Below are 14,828 nucleotides of genomic sequence, written 5' to 3'. Positions count from 1 at the left end.
GGGGGGGCGAGGGGGGGCAATCGCCCCCCCTATGTTGTCCTTTGCCCCCCCCGGTTGCCCCCCCCGCTGATTCCCCCAGGTGAATACTAATGAGCGCTTCCATTATGGAAGCGCTCATTAGAACCGAGAGACCAGGAAGTGGTGAACGCTCTGTACTTACCACTTCCTGGTCCTCGGCTGTCGGCTGTGCAGGGCTGCGCACAGCGTGAGGGCGCTCTGTGACCTCACGCTGTGCGCGCCAGTTCAGAGCACAGTCGACTGAGGAGAGGCAGGCGGCGTCCAGGAGCAGGAGAGGTAAGTGTTTTTTTATTTTATAAAATATGTGGCTGCTGGGGACATAAGGGGGCTAATGATGAGAGGCATATGGGGGCTAATGATGAGAGGCATATGGGGGCTAATGATGAGAGGCATATGGGGGCTAATGATGAGAGGCATATGGGGGCTAATGATGAGAGGCATAAGGGGGCTAATGATGAGAGGCATTTGGGGGGCTAATGATGAGAGGCATATGGGGGCTAATGATGAGAGGCATATGGGGCTAATGATGAGAGGCATAAGGGGGCTAATGATGAGAGGCATAAGGGGGCTAATGATGAGAGGCATAAGGGGGCTAATGATGAGAGGCATAAGGGGGCTAATGATGAGAGGCTAATGATGAGAGGCATATGGGGGCTAATGATGAGTGGCATATGGGGGCTAATGATGAGAGGCATATGGGGGCTAATGATGAGAGGCATAAGGGGGCTAATGATGAGAGGCATTTGGGGGGCTAATGATGAGAGGCATATGGGGGCTAATGATGAGAGGCATATGGGGCTAATGATGAGAGGCATAAGGGGGCTAATGATGAGAGGCATAAGGGGGATAATGATGAGAGGCATAAGGGGGGCTAATGATGAGAGGCATTTGGGGGGCTAATGATGAGAGTCATATGGGGCTAATGATGAGAGGCATATGGGGGCTAATGATGAGAGGCATTTGGGGGGCTAATGATGAGAGGCTAATGATGAGAGGCATATGGGGGCTAATGATGAGAGGCATATGGGGGCTAATGATGAGAGGCATATGGGGGGCTAATGATGAGAGGCATATGGGGGCTAATGATGAGAGGCATATGGGGGGCTAATGATGAGAGGCAGCATATGGGGGCTAATGATGAGAGGCAGCATATGGGGGCTAATGATGAGAGGCAGCATATGGGGCTAATGATGAGAGGCAGCATATGGGGGCTAATGAGGCATAAGGGCTGATATGGGGGCTAATGAGAGGCATGGGGGCTGATATGGGAGTGATGAGAGGCATAATGGGGGCTAATAAGAGGCATAATAACAGTGTCATCCACAGATGCCCCCATAACAGTGTGTCTTCCACAGATCCACCATAACAGTGCGCCTGCGCAGTGATGAGAGACAGAAAGAAGGGGAAAGAATCCGCAGAAGCAAGCAGAGGACGGCACAGCAGACGACTGAATGGCTTCTTTTGTAAGTAAATAGTTTTAGTATAAATGTATCCCTGCAGACCGCAATTCTCTGGTATTTTGTAATCTTATTTATATATACTTAATTTGTTTTTGCCCCCCCATTTTTGACTGTGGTATCTTTGTGCCCCCCCTATATATTGCTCCTAGAGTCGCCACTGACGCCTAGTATAACCAAGTCGCCTTATTAGCATATGAGGCGCCAAAAGATAAGGGGACCACAGCGGACGAACGGGGGGTTCTTTATAAAAATAAAAAAAATTGCCAAGACATCACTGGAGGATGCACTATAAGGTAGGATAATAATTAGATTATAGATATCCAGGTGAAAGGTCCTCTTTAAATAACTTAAAGTGAGAGTACAGATACTCAAGATAGAAATATATCCACCATTTTATGTTGAATAACAAGATTGAACAGTTGAACCACCATCTTATGCATACCACCATTTTATGATACTTTATTCAACACGTGTTTTGTACATGGACTATCTGCTGCGGAGGCGGCAGTGTTATATATGAAGAAAAGTTGAAGTTAATAAAGAAGTTATTTCAAGCATTTGGTGTGCTCTTTAAACCTACTGCTTCTATAGAGCGGTTCTAGAGGAATTACAGAGTAATAGACAGTCTGGTTAGACTAAAAAGTCATAGATATCAGAATACTGCTAATGCCACAGCGCAAAAGGCACTTCATAGTGCTGCGCCTGCCACACCTAGGACTGTTGAGCAGCTAGAATCCTACAGACAAGAATGGGACAACATTCGTCTCCTAAATCTCTTGTTAAAAGAAGAGGGGATGATATACATTTGTGACATGCATAATAGATGCAGTGTACTGATATGTGAGATACAAGGTATAATAGATGCAGTGTGTACAGATATATAGTATATACAGCAGTGTACTGATATGTGGGGTAAGAGTTATAATAGATGCAGTGTTGACAGATACATAGTGTATACAGCAGTGTACTGGTATGTGAGGTACAAGGTATAATAGATGCAGTGTGTACAGATATATGGTATATACAGCGGTGTACAGATATGTGGGATTTAAGGTATAATACATGCAGTGTGTACAGATATATGGTATATACAGCGGTGTACAGATATGTGGGATTTAAGGTATAATACATGCGGTGTGTACAGATATATAGTATATACAGCAGTGTACTGATATGTGAGGTATGAGGTATAATACATGCAGTGTGCAGATATAGGGTATATAAAGCAGTATACTGATATATGTGGTATGAGTTATAATAGATGCAGTGTGTACAGATATATAGTATATACAGCAATGTACTGATATGTGAGGTACAAGGTACAATAGATGCACTGTATACAGATATATAGTACTGTATATACAGCAGCGTACTGATATGTCCTTGCATTAGCCGGAAGATAACATGCCAAGGACCTAGAGATGGCGGAATGAGAGCCAAGGTGCAGGAAAACCCATTAAATATTTTTGGAAAGCCCATTAAATGTCAGCATGTCAGCATCCTTGGCGGTCTAGAGCAGTGAGAATTACACAGAGCGGGGAGAGGGTAGTGCAGGTTTGGTTAGTTATTATTATTTATCAATATAGCTCCATTAACCTGTTTAGTGCTCGATTACCACTCTGCCTGGTTACTATGGAGTGTGTGTAGGAGCAGATTTTCCTTGAGCACTGCAATAGAAGGGAACAGAGCTTACCTACTTGTTCTGCACAACACATGTCAGTCTGCAGAGAAACTTCTATTTTCAAAGTTTAATGCTAAACTTGAACAATAGCAACAGAAGAACAGAAGAAATAGATTTTATGTTTTCTTATTGATCAGTTGTAAATAAGTCGTCATAAAACAAGAGCCATACTATTGTCAGAAGGCTGGCTTCATGTATGTAGCTGCAGAAATAGCCACTTCCGTTACTTCCATTTATAATGACTACTATGCTGAAATGATGATGACAACACTCCTACGCCAGCTAATTAGAGTGGGCAGACCGCAATCATCTGAATGCAGAACTACATCCCGTTTGGCAGCGAAGGTGCATTTATAGTATTTAATTAAAGACGAACAGGTCATGGCAGAAACAAGCACCCACTGTGCGGTTACTACATCACTAATGTCATACCTGCCAACTAGAGATGAGCGAATGTTTCTAAAATTCGATTCTCCGGTTCACCAAATTTTTGGGAATCGCATTAAAAACTGCTATTTCCTGGCTGCAGAGAGCCTTTATAGTGGTGTAGAACACTGTGCCTTGCAGTAACACACATAGGAGTCTGCTTTGGTAGTGAAATAATACTGTGAGTCCATATAACATGCAGATGACAGACGTCACTCTTAGAATCACTGCACACTTCACTTATTTGGGCAGTCACAGGGCCAAAACTGACCAAATAACTCAAGTATGAACTCAGCCTTAAAGGTCGATGTTAGCGCCAAGAAGAAGCGCACTCCTTTTACACCGTCGTCAGCTGATTCCACATAGATGCCTACAGAACCTGTTCTATTAAACGCTTATACAAGTAGAGCCCCCCCGACAGAGTGGAGAGGGTGTCAGCAGTAAGTTTGTGTCAACGTTACTGATCATTTTGCCCTTCCTCTGATCCATCAGAACAATAAGCCACAAAAAACGGATCCTGTCTGTTGAGCATCCGCCTTCACTCGGTCAGCATTTGGTCAGTTATCCATCAGTATTGCTAATGCCAAAAAAACAGGAGTGGATCCAAAACAGAGATGACACGTGAATGGAATATTTGCATGTGTTCTGTGTTTTGTACCCACTCCTGCTTTTAGCTACCAAATCACAAGCCAATTCTGATGGGACCATACAAGCCTTACAGCTGCTACACAGACAGGATCTGTTGTGCGTCTAATTCTTCCTTCCTTCTGACAGAACAGAAGAAGGGTCAAATAAATGATGATGTCAGCCAGGCCGAAAAGGCAAAATAGTGCACCACAGAGTGGCAAGGTGACATAGTGTGGAGATGGCAGCAGCATCAGGAGGCCACAGAGTTGCAAGGTGACATAGTGTGGAGGTGGGTGGCAATACCAGTACCAGCTGAAGATGGTGGGGTGAAGAAGGAGCAAGTTGGCATCAGATGTGTGGCATTAGGCGGATGGCAGCATCAAAATAGTAGCTGAGGCAGGTAGCCAGAAGAAACTTGTCTCTTTTGTCAAAGTGTTGGTGTGACATCATGGATGATCTAGTCTGATGCATCAGGCATTGGTGGGTGGAAAGTAGTTTCTTCACTATGCGGGTGAAAAAAGCTGCTCATCAGTGACTCTAGACTCAGGCTGCTACTGATGGAGCTGGTACTGCTCCTGCCACCCATCCTCCCCAGCAGCAATGGCAGTGGAACTTGAGCGCAGGATGGCCCATTCCTGGTCAGACCTGCGAGAGGATAGACGATGGCGCAGATTAGGCAGCGGCCAACTGACTACATAGGATGTCTCTATAGTAGTTCAGTTTGTCCTCCCTCTCAGTGGGTTTAAAAAAAAAAAACATATTGGACCGGTAGCGAGGGTCCAACAAGGTGGAGACCCAGAAGTCATCCTTCTGCCAAATGGTGACAATTTGTTTTTCACTACCCAAGCAAGTGAGCATGCAGCGGGCCATTTGCAGAAGTGACTCAGAGGGATTCCCTGCCTCCATCTCCACTGCAATACTGCAGGGTGTGTCTGGGTCCTCTGCCTCATCGCCCTGTAGCTCCTCTGGCTGGTCCTGCTCCTCCTCTCTTCTCACCTATGTAAAAAAAACACCCATTTCGCTACACATTGCTTGTGCTCCAATGTCCTCCTCCTCCTCCAGTTCAGCCCCACAGGGCTCATGTGACCATGATATCTAGGCACCACGTCTCCAGTCTCCTGACCAGCCAGATTTACCAGCATCTGTTCCAGGACATGAAGCAGTGGAATGATATCATTCATCCCGTAGTCCTGGCGACTGACAAATAATGTGGCCTCCTCAAAGGGCCTGAGCAAACGCAGTGTCACGCATGAGCTGCCACTGGCTGACATCGAAGTTACACAGGGGAGTACAACTGTCAACTTGGATCATCAAGAAATCGTTTATGGCCTTTCTATGTTCGTACAGTCGGTCCAACATTTGGAGGGTGGAATTTCAACGGGTGGCCGTTCTGCTTCTGCAGCTCAAGGAGGGTGTGCTTTGCGGTGTAACGAGTGCTGAAGTTGCATGCAAAGTTTTCCTAGTCATTATTATGATGTCTTGCAGATGGTGGAAGACTTCAGGAACCGCTTGACAACCAGATTGGACACGTGTGACATGCAGAGCGCATAGCTCAGCATTACTTGACGCAGCGCCGACACCATGTTCTTCCCGTTGTTGGTCACCATTGTTCTGATTTTCAGTTGGCGCTGGGAAAGCCAGGATTCAATTTCTTGATGAAGGACAAGGAACAGTTCCTCCCCTGTGTGACTCCTTTTGCCCAGGCAGACGAGGTGCAGAACAATTTGAAACCGCCATGCCCTGCACGTGGTATGCTGGATGGGCACTGTGAATTGTCCCTGCAGTGGAGGCTGAGGACACAGTGGAGGATGAGGAGGCAGAGTCGGACATTGTTGCAGGACCAACGGCATGGAGGCAGAAGTGCCGTCACCTGGCCTAGTTGCTGGTGTGGCTGTGCAGGGAAAACATTTACCCAGTGGGCCGTAAAGGACATGTATTGTCCCTGACCGTAGTTACAGCTCCACACATCGGCGCTGCCATGCACTTTGGCAGATCCCGACATTCTCAAGGACTGGCCCACCTTCTGTTCTACATGTGTGTGCAGGGCTGGTACTTCCTTTTGATGATGGGAACGACAGACAGCTCCCTTCGGCTGAGGTGGTGGAGACTTGACTGCCTGAAACCGGGTGTGTGCCACTGGGTGATGCAGCGGTTGCGGAGGCAGGCTGAACCACCATATGGGAGCCACGATTCTCCCAGGCCACTTAATGGTGACGCTGCATATGTTGACGCAGGGCCGTGGTGCCAACATTGGCACCCTGGCCACGTTTCACCTTCTGCCCACAGATTCTACATATGGCCATGTTCACCTCCTCCGGCGGCTTAACAAAAAACTGCCACACTGCCGAGTAGGTGACTTTACCCCCAACACTACGCACTGACTGACTGCTACTGCCGCTGCCTTCGTTGACCCGTGCACCACTACTTCCCAGGCAGGTAGGCTCCTGCAAAGCGGGTAGTCTACCCCGGGCACTTTTGGCTCCCAACCTCCCACTGCTGCCACCGTGCTGACTCCTGGCCACGCTAGCGACTTGCTGGCTCCGCCGCTGGATCCCCAACGACTCTTGGATGTGGGTGTCTGATGTCACTTGGGACGAAGTGGATGACTGCTGGGTTGCTGGTCAAGACATGACCGCTAGATGACACCGGGAGCTCAGGCCTCTCTCTGCGACCCCTTCTGCCACACCCCCCTACTCTGCTGCGACCTCTGTCTGCGCCAGAAACATTTAGGCCTCTGCCACTCCCCTGTGCACGGCCTGGCACTTCTCTGTCTGACATACTGTTACATCAAATAAATAAATAAAAAGAAAATTAAAACACCCCAAAAAACTCAGCAATTTTCTCACCTTAGCACACAACGGCTAATAAGCCCTTTTTTTAATACACGCCAAAAAGGGCTGTAATTTTCTAACTTCACCACACAACGGCAAAAACTTTTTTGTGCCACTAATACACGCCAGAAAATGGCTTTAGAACATATAACTGCACCGCTGAATGGCAAGTATATTTTTTCTTTTTCCACTAATACACACCACAAAAGGCTTTAGAACATATAACTGCACCACTGAATGCCAAATATATTTTTTATTTTTCCACTAATACACGCCACAAAAGGCTTTACAACAGACAACTGCACCTCTGAGCATCAAATATATATTTTCTTTTTCCACTAATACACGCCACAAAAGACTTTACAACAGATAACTGCACCGCTGATCGGCAAATATATTTTTTCTTTTTTCACTAATACACGCCACAAAAGCTTACAACAGATAACTGCACTGCTGATCGGCAAATATATTTTTTCTTTTTCCGCTAATACACATTACAAAAGGCTTTTCAACAGATAACTGCACCGCTGAGCAGCAAATTATATTTTTTCTTTTTCCACTAATACACGCCACAAAAGGCTTTAGAACATATAACTGCACCACTGAATGCCAAATATATTTTTTATTTTTCCACTAATACACGCCACAAAAGGCTTTACAACAGACAACTGCACCTCTGAGCATCAAATATATATTTTCTTTTTCCACTAATACACGCCACAAAAGACTTTACAACAGATAACTGCACCGCTGATCGGCAAATATATTTTTTCTTTTTTCACTAATACACGCCACAAAAGCTTACAACAGATAACTGCACTGCTGATCGGCAAATATATTTTTTCTTTTTCCGCTAATACACATTACAAAAGGCTTTTCAACAGATAACTGCACCGCTGAGCAGCAAATTATATTTTTTCTTTTTCCACTAATACACGCCACAAAAGGCTTTAGAACATATAACTGCACCACTGAATGCCAAATATATTTTTTATTTTTCCACTAATACACGCCACAAAAGGCTTTACAACAGACAACTGCACCTCTGAGCATCAAATATATATTTTCTTTTTCCACTAATACACGCCACAAAAGACTTTACAACAGATAACTGCACCGCTGATCGGCAAATATATTTTTTCTTTTTTCACTAATACACGCCACAAAAGCTTACAACAGATAACTGCACTGCTGATCGGCAAATATATTTTTTCTTTTTCCGCTAATACACATTACAAAAGGCTTTTCAACAGATAACTGCACCGCTGAGCAGCAAATTATATTTTTTCTTTTTCCACTAATACACGCCACAAAAGGCTTTTCAACAGATAACTGCACCGCTGAGTGGCAAATATATTTTTTCTTTTTCTGCTAATACACGCCACAAAAGGCTTTACAACAGATAACTGCACCATTGAGCGGCAAATATATTTTTTCTTTTTCTGCTAATACACGCCACAAAAGGCTTTACAACAGATAACTGCACCGCTGAGCGGCAAATATATATTTTCTTTTTCCGCTAATACACGCCACAAAAGGCTTTACAACAGATAACTGTACCGCTAAGCAGCAAATATAATTTTTCTTTTTCCACTAATACACGCCACAAAAGGCATTACAACAGATAACTGCACTGCTGAGCTGCAAATATATTCTTTCTTTTTTAACTAATACACACCACAAAAGTCTTTAGAACAGATAACTGCACTGCTGATCGGCAAATATATTTTATCTTTTTCCGCTAATACACGTTACAAAAGGCTTTACAACAGATAACTGCACCGCTGAGCGGCAAATATATTTTTTCTTTTTCCACGAATACACGCCACAAAATGCTTTACAACAAATAACTGCACAGCTGAGCGGCAAATATATATTTTCTTTTTCTGCTAATACACGCCACAAAAGGCATTACAACAGATAACTGCACTGCTGAGCTGCAAATATATTCTTTCTTTTTTAACTAATACACACCACAAAAGTCTTTAGAACAGATAACTTCACTGCTGATCGGCAAATATATTTTATCTTTTTCCGCTAATACACGTTACAAAAGGCTTTACAACAGACAACTGCACCGCTGAGCGGCAAATATATTTTTTCTTTTTCCACGAATACACGCCACAAAATGCTTTACAACAGATAACTGCACAGCTGAGCGGCAAATATATTTATACTTTTTCTGCTAATACACGCCACAAAAGGATTTACAACAGATAACTCCACTGCTGAGCGGCAAATATATTTTTCCACTAATACAAGCCACAAAAGGCTTTACGACAGATAACTACACCGCTGAACGGCAAATATATTTTTTATTTTTCTGCTATTACACGCCACAAAAGGCTTTACAACAGATAACTGCACTGCTGAGCGGCAAATATATATTTTCTTTTTCCACTAATACACACCACAAAAGGCTTTGCAACAGACAACTGCACTGCTGAGCGGCAAACATATTTTTTCTTTTTCCGCTAATACACGCCAAAAAAGGCTTTACAACGCGTGGAGCCTAGCCGCAGAAGCAGATGGCAGCGTGATGCTATACCTCCTCTGCACCCGAGCATTGTATACCCAATTTACAACAAGCGACCGGGCCTAATAATGGTGAAATACGGGAAGGAGAGGGGACCTGACCAGCTGGACACCAGCAGACCCCGAAAAAAACTGCAGGATATTCAGAAATTTCTTAAGACGAGAGAGGAGCAGGGGCATGTAGCGAGAGCCAAGATGGCGGAGGTCTCCCTTATGGCGCCACACAGCACTGATGATTCCGATCCAGAGAGCATCCTGGAGACGGAGAGAGAAGACACCGATAATACCAATATTTCAAGAGCTTTTCTCACAAAGGCACTGGAACAAGCGCTGAAACCAGTCCTAGCCAAACTTTCAGACATAAAGGCAGAACTATCACAAGTAGGAAACCGGGTGGAATCCCTGGAGAATGTGGCCACAGATATAGTGGAGCAGTCCACAGCACTAGCAGGCCAACTAAATACGCACACGGAAGAAATCAACAGGGCCCTATTTATGATAGAGGACCAAGAAAATCAGAGCAGGCGGGGAACATACGGATCAAAGGCCTCCCAGAGCTTTGGGCTGCAGAAGCCCTACATAAGGTGGCAATGGAACTGTTTACGGACCTGGTAGGTCAAGAAAGAGCACAATCCATAGAAATTGAGCACATTCACCGAGCGCCACCAAAGCCATTGGAGAGACCGCTGGATGTGATCTGCAGCCTCTTATCATACAGTACAGACCAAAAGTTTGGACACACCTTCTCATTCAAAGAGTTTTCTTTATTTTCATGACTATGAAAATTGTAGATTCACACTGAAGGCATCAAAACTATGAATTAATACATGTGGAATTATATACATAACAAACAAGTGTGAAACAACTGAAAATATGTCATATTCTAGGTTTTTCAAAGTAGCCACCTTTTCCTTTGATTACTGCTTTGCACACTCTTGGCATTCTCTTGATGTGCTTCAAGAGGTAGTCCCCCGAAAAGGTTTTCACTTCACAGGTGTGCCCTGTCAGGTTTAATAAGTGGGATTACTTGCCTTATAAATCGGGTTGGGACCATCAGTGGCGTTGAGGAGAAGTCAGGTGGATACACAGCTGATAGTCCTACTGAATAGACTGTTAGAATTGGTATTATGGCAAGAAAAAAGCAGCTAAGTAAAGAAAAACGAGTGGCCATCATTACTTTAAGAAATGAAGGTCAGTCAGTCAGCCGAAAAATTGGGAAAACTTTGAAAGTAAGGGCTATTTCACCATGAAGGAGAGTGATGGGGTGCTGCGCCAGATGACCTGGCCTCCACAGTCACCGGACCTGAACCCAATCGAGATGGTTTGGGGTGAGCTGGACCGCAGAGTGAAGGCAAAAGGGCCAACAAGTGCTAAGCATCTCTGGGAACTCCTTCAAGACTGTTGGAAGACCATTTCAGGTGACTACCTCTTGAAGTTCATCAAGAGAATGCCAAGAGTGTGCAAAGCAGTAATCAAAGCAAAAGGTGGTTACTTTGAAGAACCTAGAATATGACATATTTTCAGTTGTTTCACACTTGTTTGTTATGTATATAATTCCACATGTGTTAATTCATAGTTTTGATGCCTTCATAGTCATGAAAATAAAGAAAACTCTTTGAATGAGAAGGTGTGTCCAAACTTTTGGTCTGTACTGTACAGGGAGTGCAGAATTATTAGGCAAGTTGTATTTTTGAGGATTAATTTTATTATTGAACAACAACCATGTTCTCAATGAACCCAAAAAACTCATTAATATCAAAGCTAAATATTTTTGGAAGTAGTTTTTAGTTTGTTTTTAGTTTTAGCTATTTTAGGGGGATATCTGTGTGTGCAGGTGACTATTACTGTGCATAATTATTAGGCAACTTAACAAAAAACAAATATATACCCATTTCAATTATTTATTTTTACCAATGAAACCAATATAACATCTCAACATTCACAAATATACATTTTTTGACATTCAAAAACAAAACAAAAACAAATCAGTGACCAATATAGCCACCTTTCTTTGCAAGGACACTCAAAAGCCTGCCATCCATGGATTCTGTCAGTGTTTTGATCTGTTCACCATCAACATTGCGTGCAGCAGCAACCACAGCCTCCCAGACACTGTTCAGAGAGGTGTACTGTTTTCCCTCCTTGTAAATCTCACATTTGATGATGGACCACAGGTTCTCAATGGGGTTCAGATCAGGTGAACAAGGAGGCCATGTCATTAGATTTTCTTCTTTTATACCCTTTCTTGCCAGCCACGCTGTGGAGTACTTGGACGCGTGTGATGGAGCATTGTCCTGCATGAAAATCATGTTTTTCTTGAAGGATGCAGACTTCTTCCTGTACCACTGCTTGAAGAAGGTGTCTTCCAGAAACTGGCAGTAGGACTGGGGTTGAGCTTGACTCCATCCTCAACCCGAAAAGGCCCCACAAGCTCATCTTTGATGATACCAGCCCAAACCAGTACTCCACCTCCACCTTGCTGGCGTCTGAGTCGGACTGGAGCTCTCTGCCCTTTACCAATCCAGCCACGGGCCCATCCATCTGGCCCATCAAGACTCACTCTCATTTCATCAGTCCATAAAACCTTAGAAAAATCTGTCTTGAGATATTTCTTGGCCCAGTCTTGACGTTTCAGCTTGTGTGTCTTGTCAGTGGTGGTCGTCTTTCAGCCTTTCTTACCTTGGCCATGTCTCTGAGTATTGCACACCTTGTGCTTTTGGGCACTCCAGTGGATGTTGCAGCTCGAAATATGGCCAAACTGGTGGCAAGTGGCATCTTGGCAGCTGCCACGCTTGACTTTTCTCAGTTCATGGGCAGTTATTTTGCGCCTTGGTTTTTCCACAAGCTTCTTGCGACCCTGTTGACTATTTTGAATGAAACGCTTGATTGTTCGATTGATCACGCTCAGAAGCTTTGCAATTTTAAGAGGCTGCATCCCTCTGCAAGATATCTCACTATTTTTGACTTTTCTGAGCCTGTCAAGTCCTTCTTTTGACCCATTTTGCCAAAGGAAGTTGCCTAATAATTATGCACACCTAATATAGGGTGTTGATGTCATTAGACCACACCCCTTCTCATTACAGAGATGCATATCACCTAATATGCTTAATTGGTAGTAGGCTTTCGAGCCTATACAGCTTGGAGTAAGACAACATGCATAAAGAGGATGATGTGGTCAAAATACTCATTTGCCTAATAATTCTGCACTCCCTGTATGTCGATACGGCAAGCCTACTATCTGCAGCCAGTGAGAGGCATAGAATTTCCTACGAAGGAGCTGACCTGGTGTTTTATCAAGATGTAGCCCAGTCCACACTGGCCAAAAGACATCTGCTCAAACCACTTCTGGAAACACTCCGAAAAGCTAAGTTGCCCTACTTATGGCTTTATCCATTCGGTCTGTCTATAATGAAAAATGGCGCATTACCATCCACACGCCAGATGATCTGGAGAAAGCCTGGCAGCTACTTGAAATACCTCCGGTGGAAGTTCTATCGTGGCTACCAATCCCATTTAACACCTACCTGCCGGCACTTCCTTGTCTGGACCGCTGGAATAAAGTGGTCAAGCACAAGCCTCCGAAGCAATACAAGCTGGCGGACAAGGCAGCACCTCAGCCAACCTGAGATCTCTATTTAAATGGACCTGCTGTGTGACAGCACGAAGAAGTCGGCTGGCAGCGGAGAGGGGACCGGAGGCACATGGCGGTTTTGAGGTACACGGGGGGTTGGGGGGATGCTCTCATGGACAGGAACTATGGCATCGCCAGGCCGATAGAATGGTCACTCCACGGAGATGGTCTTCTATCGGGGGTTATTCCCCCCCCCTTCGCCTTTCTCCTGCTGACTTTATGAAACCTGAGAGAGAAATCCTCGTCGCCTTTTTTTCTCACGTGCCTTATGTAAGCCGACTGTTGATTTAGCTTATGGTACTCTATCTTTTCTTTTTAATTCCTGCCTTTCTGTCCTCCTTTCCTTCTTACTGCCCTGTTTTTCATTTGGTGCACAAACAAAAAAAGAGGATGAAAAGCAACATGTATCTCTGGTGTCCCAGGAGACAAAACAGATTGCTGTGTGAGATATAGATTCATATCTTAGGTTTTGCACGTAGAAGAATGTCCTCATGGGCTATACCTTTGATGTATCCTATAAGGATTAATATGTGATAATCAACTTCTCCCGGTTCGTTGGTCATTATACTGTTATTGTTTTTGTTTTGTGTTATATTGGGTGAATATGCTGGGGTATAGAGCTAGGAAGTTGTTAATTTACTCACCCTTGATTACAACACCTCCTCCCCTATCTCGGTTTATGTTTAGTGGAGTTGATATATAATACCGACTATTCAAGGGTATACTCTTAGGCCTTAGGCCCTGGTGGGCTTTTGGGTACTGGATATCGGCCTACTTAAGGCGTTTCTGATTACCCATCAGAACCCTGATTGGATTAATGTTATCCAACGATTGGTTTCCCTCCATCTTCCCACCCTTTGACCCTTTTATTTTTTCACCTCTAGTTTCCTAGGACACCGCCCTAGCCCCTCCTCCACCCCCCATCCCTCCTCACCGCCATTGTTGTCAGTTTGTCCTTGAGACTACTGGAGACGTGAGCTTTGTCTGGCACTGCTAGACTGTACCTGAGCAGGATAGAACATCTCAAAGTAAATACATATGGCGGACATACCGATCGCCACTTTTAATGTAAAGGCCATGAATTCCCCTAGCAAAAGTGGTCAATTAGCACTCCTGTTGCGCAAACTTAAATCCCAAATAATATTTTTACAGGAGACTCACTTTAAACGAGAGCGGATCCCGAAAGTTCCTCTACATCCATTCAAACAATGGTACCATAGTTGTCATCCCTCATCAGCATCCAACGGGGTTTCTATAGGTTTCCACCATACGGTTCCCTTCACTCTCCATCAACAACTAGCGGATGTGGAGGGCAGGCTGCTGATATTAAAAGGGGAAATAGGCACGCAAAAAATGACTCTAGCAAACTTCTACGCACCCAATACCTCTACGGTGACCTGGCTTTTAAAAGCTCTCGACACCTTAAAAGCATTCGCGGATGGCCAGGTAGTACTGGGCACGGATCTTAATCTAGTCATCAATCCACAAATCGACTCCTCATCAGGAAAATCCCACATTTCTCAAAGACATCTGAGTAGACTACATAAGAAATTGCAAGAAGAATTGTCCCTTAATGACATATGGCGATATCAAAATCCGTCGGAGAGGGATTATTCCTT

Source organism: Bufo bufo, chromosome 1, assembly GCF_905171765.1.
Source record: "Bufo bufo chromosome 1, aBufBuf1.1, whole genome shotgun sequence".
NCBI lineage: Eukaryota > Metazoa > Chordata > Amphibia > Anura > Bufonidae > Bufo > Bufo bufo.
This window is presented reverse-complemented; position numbering follows the sequence as displayed.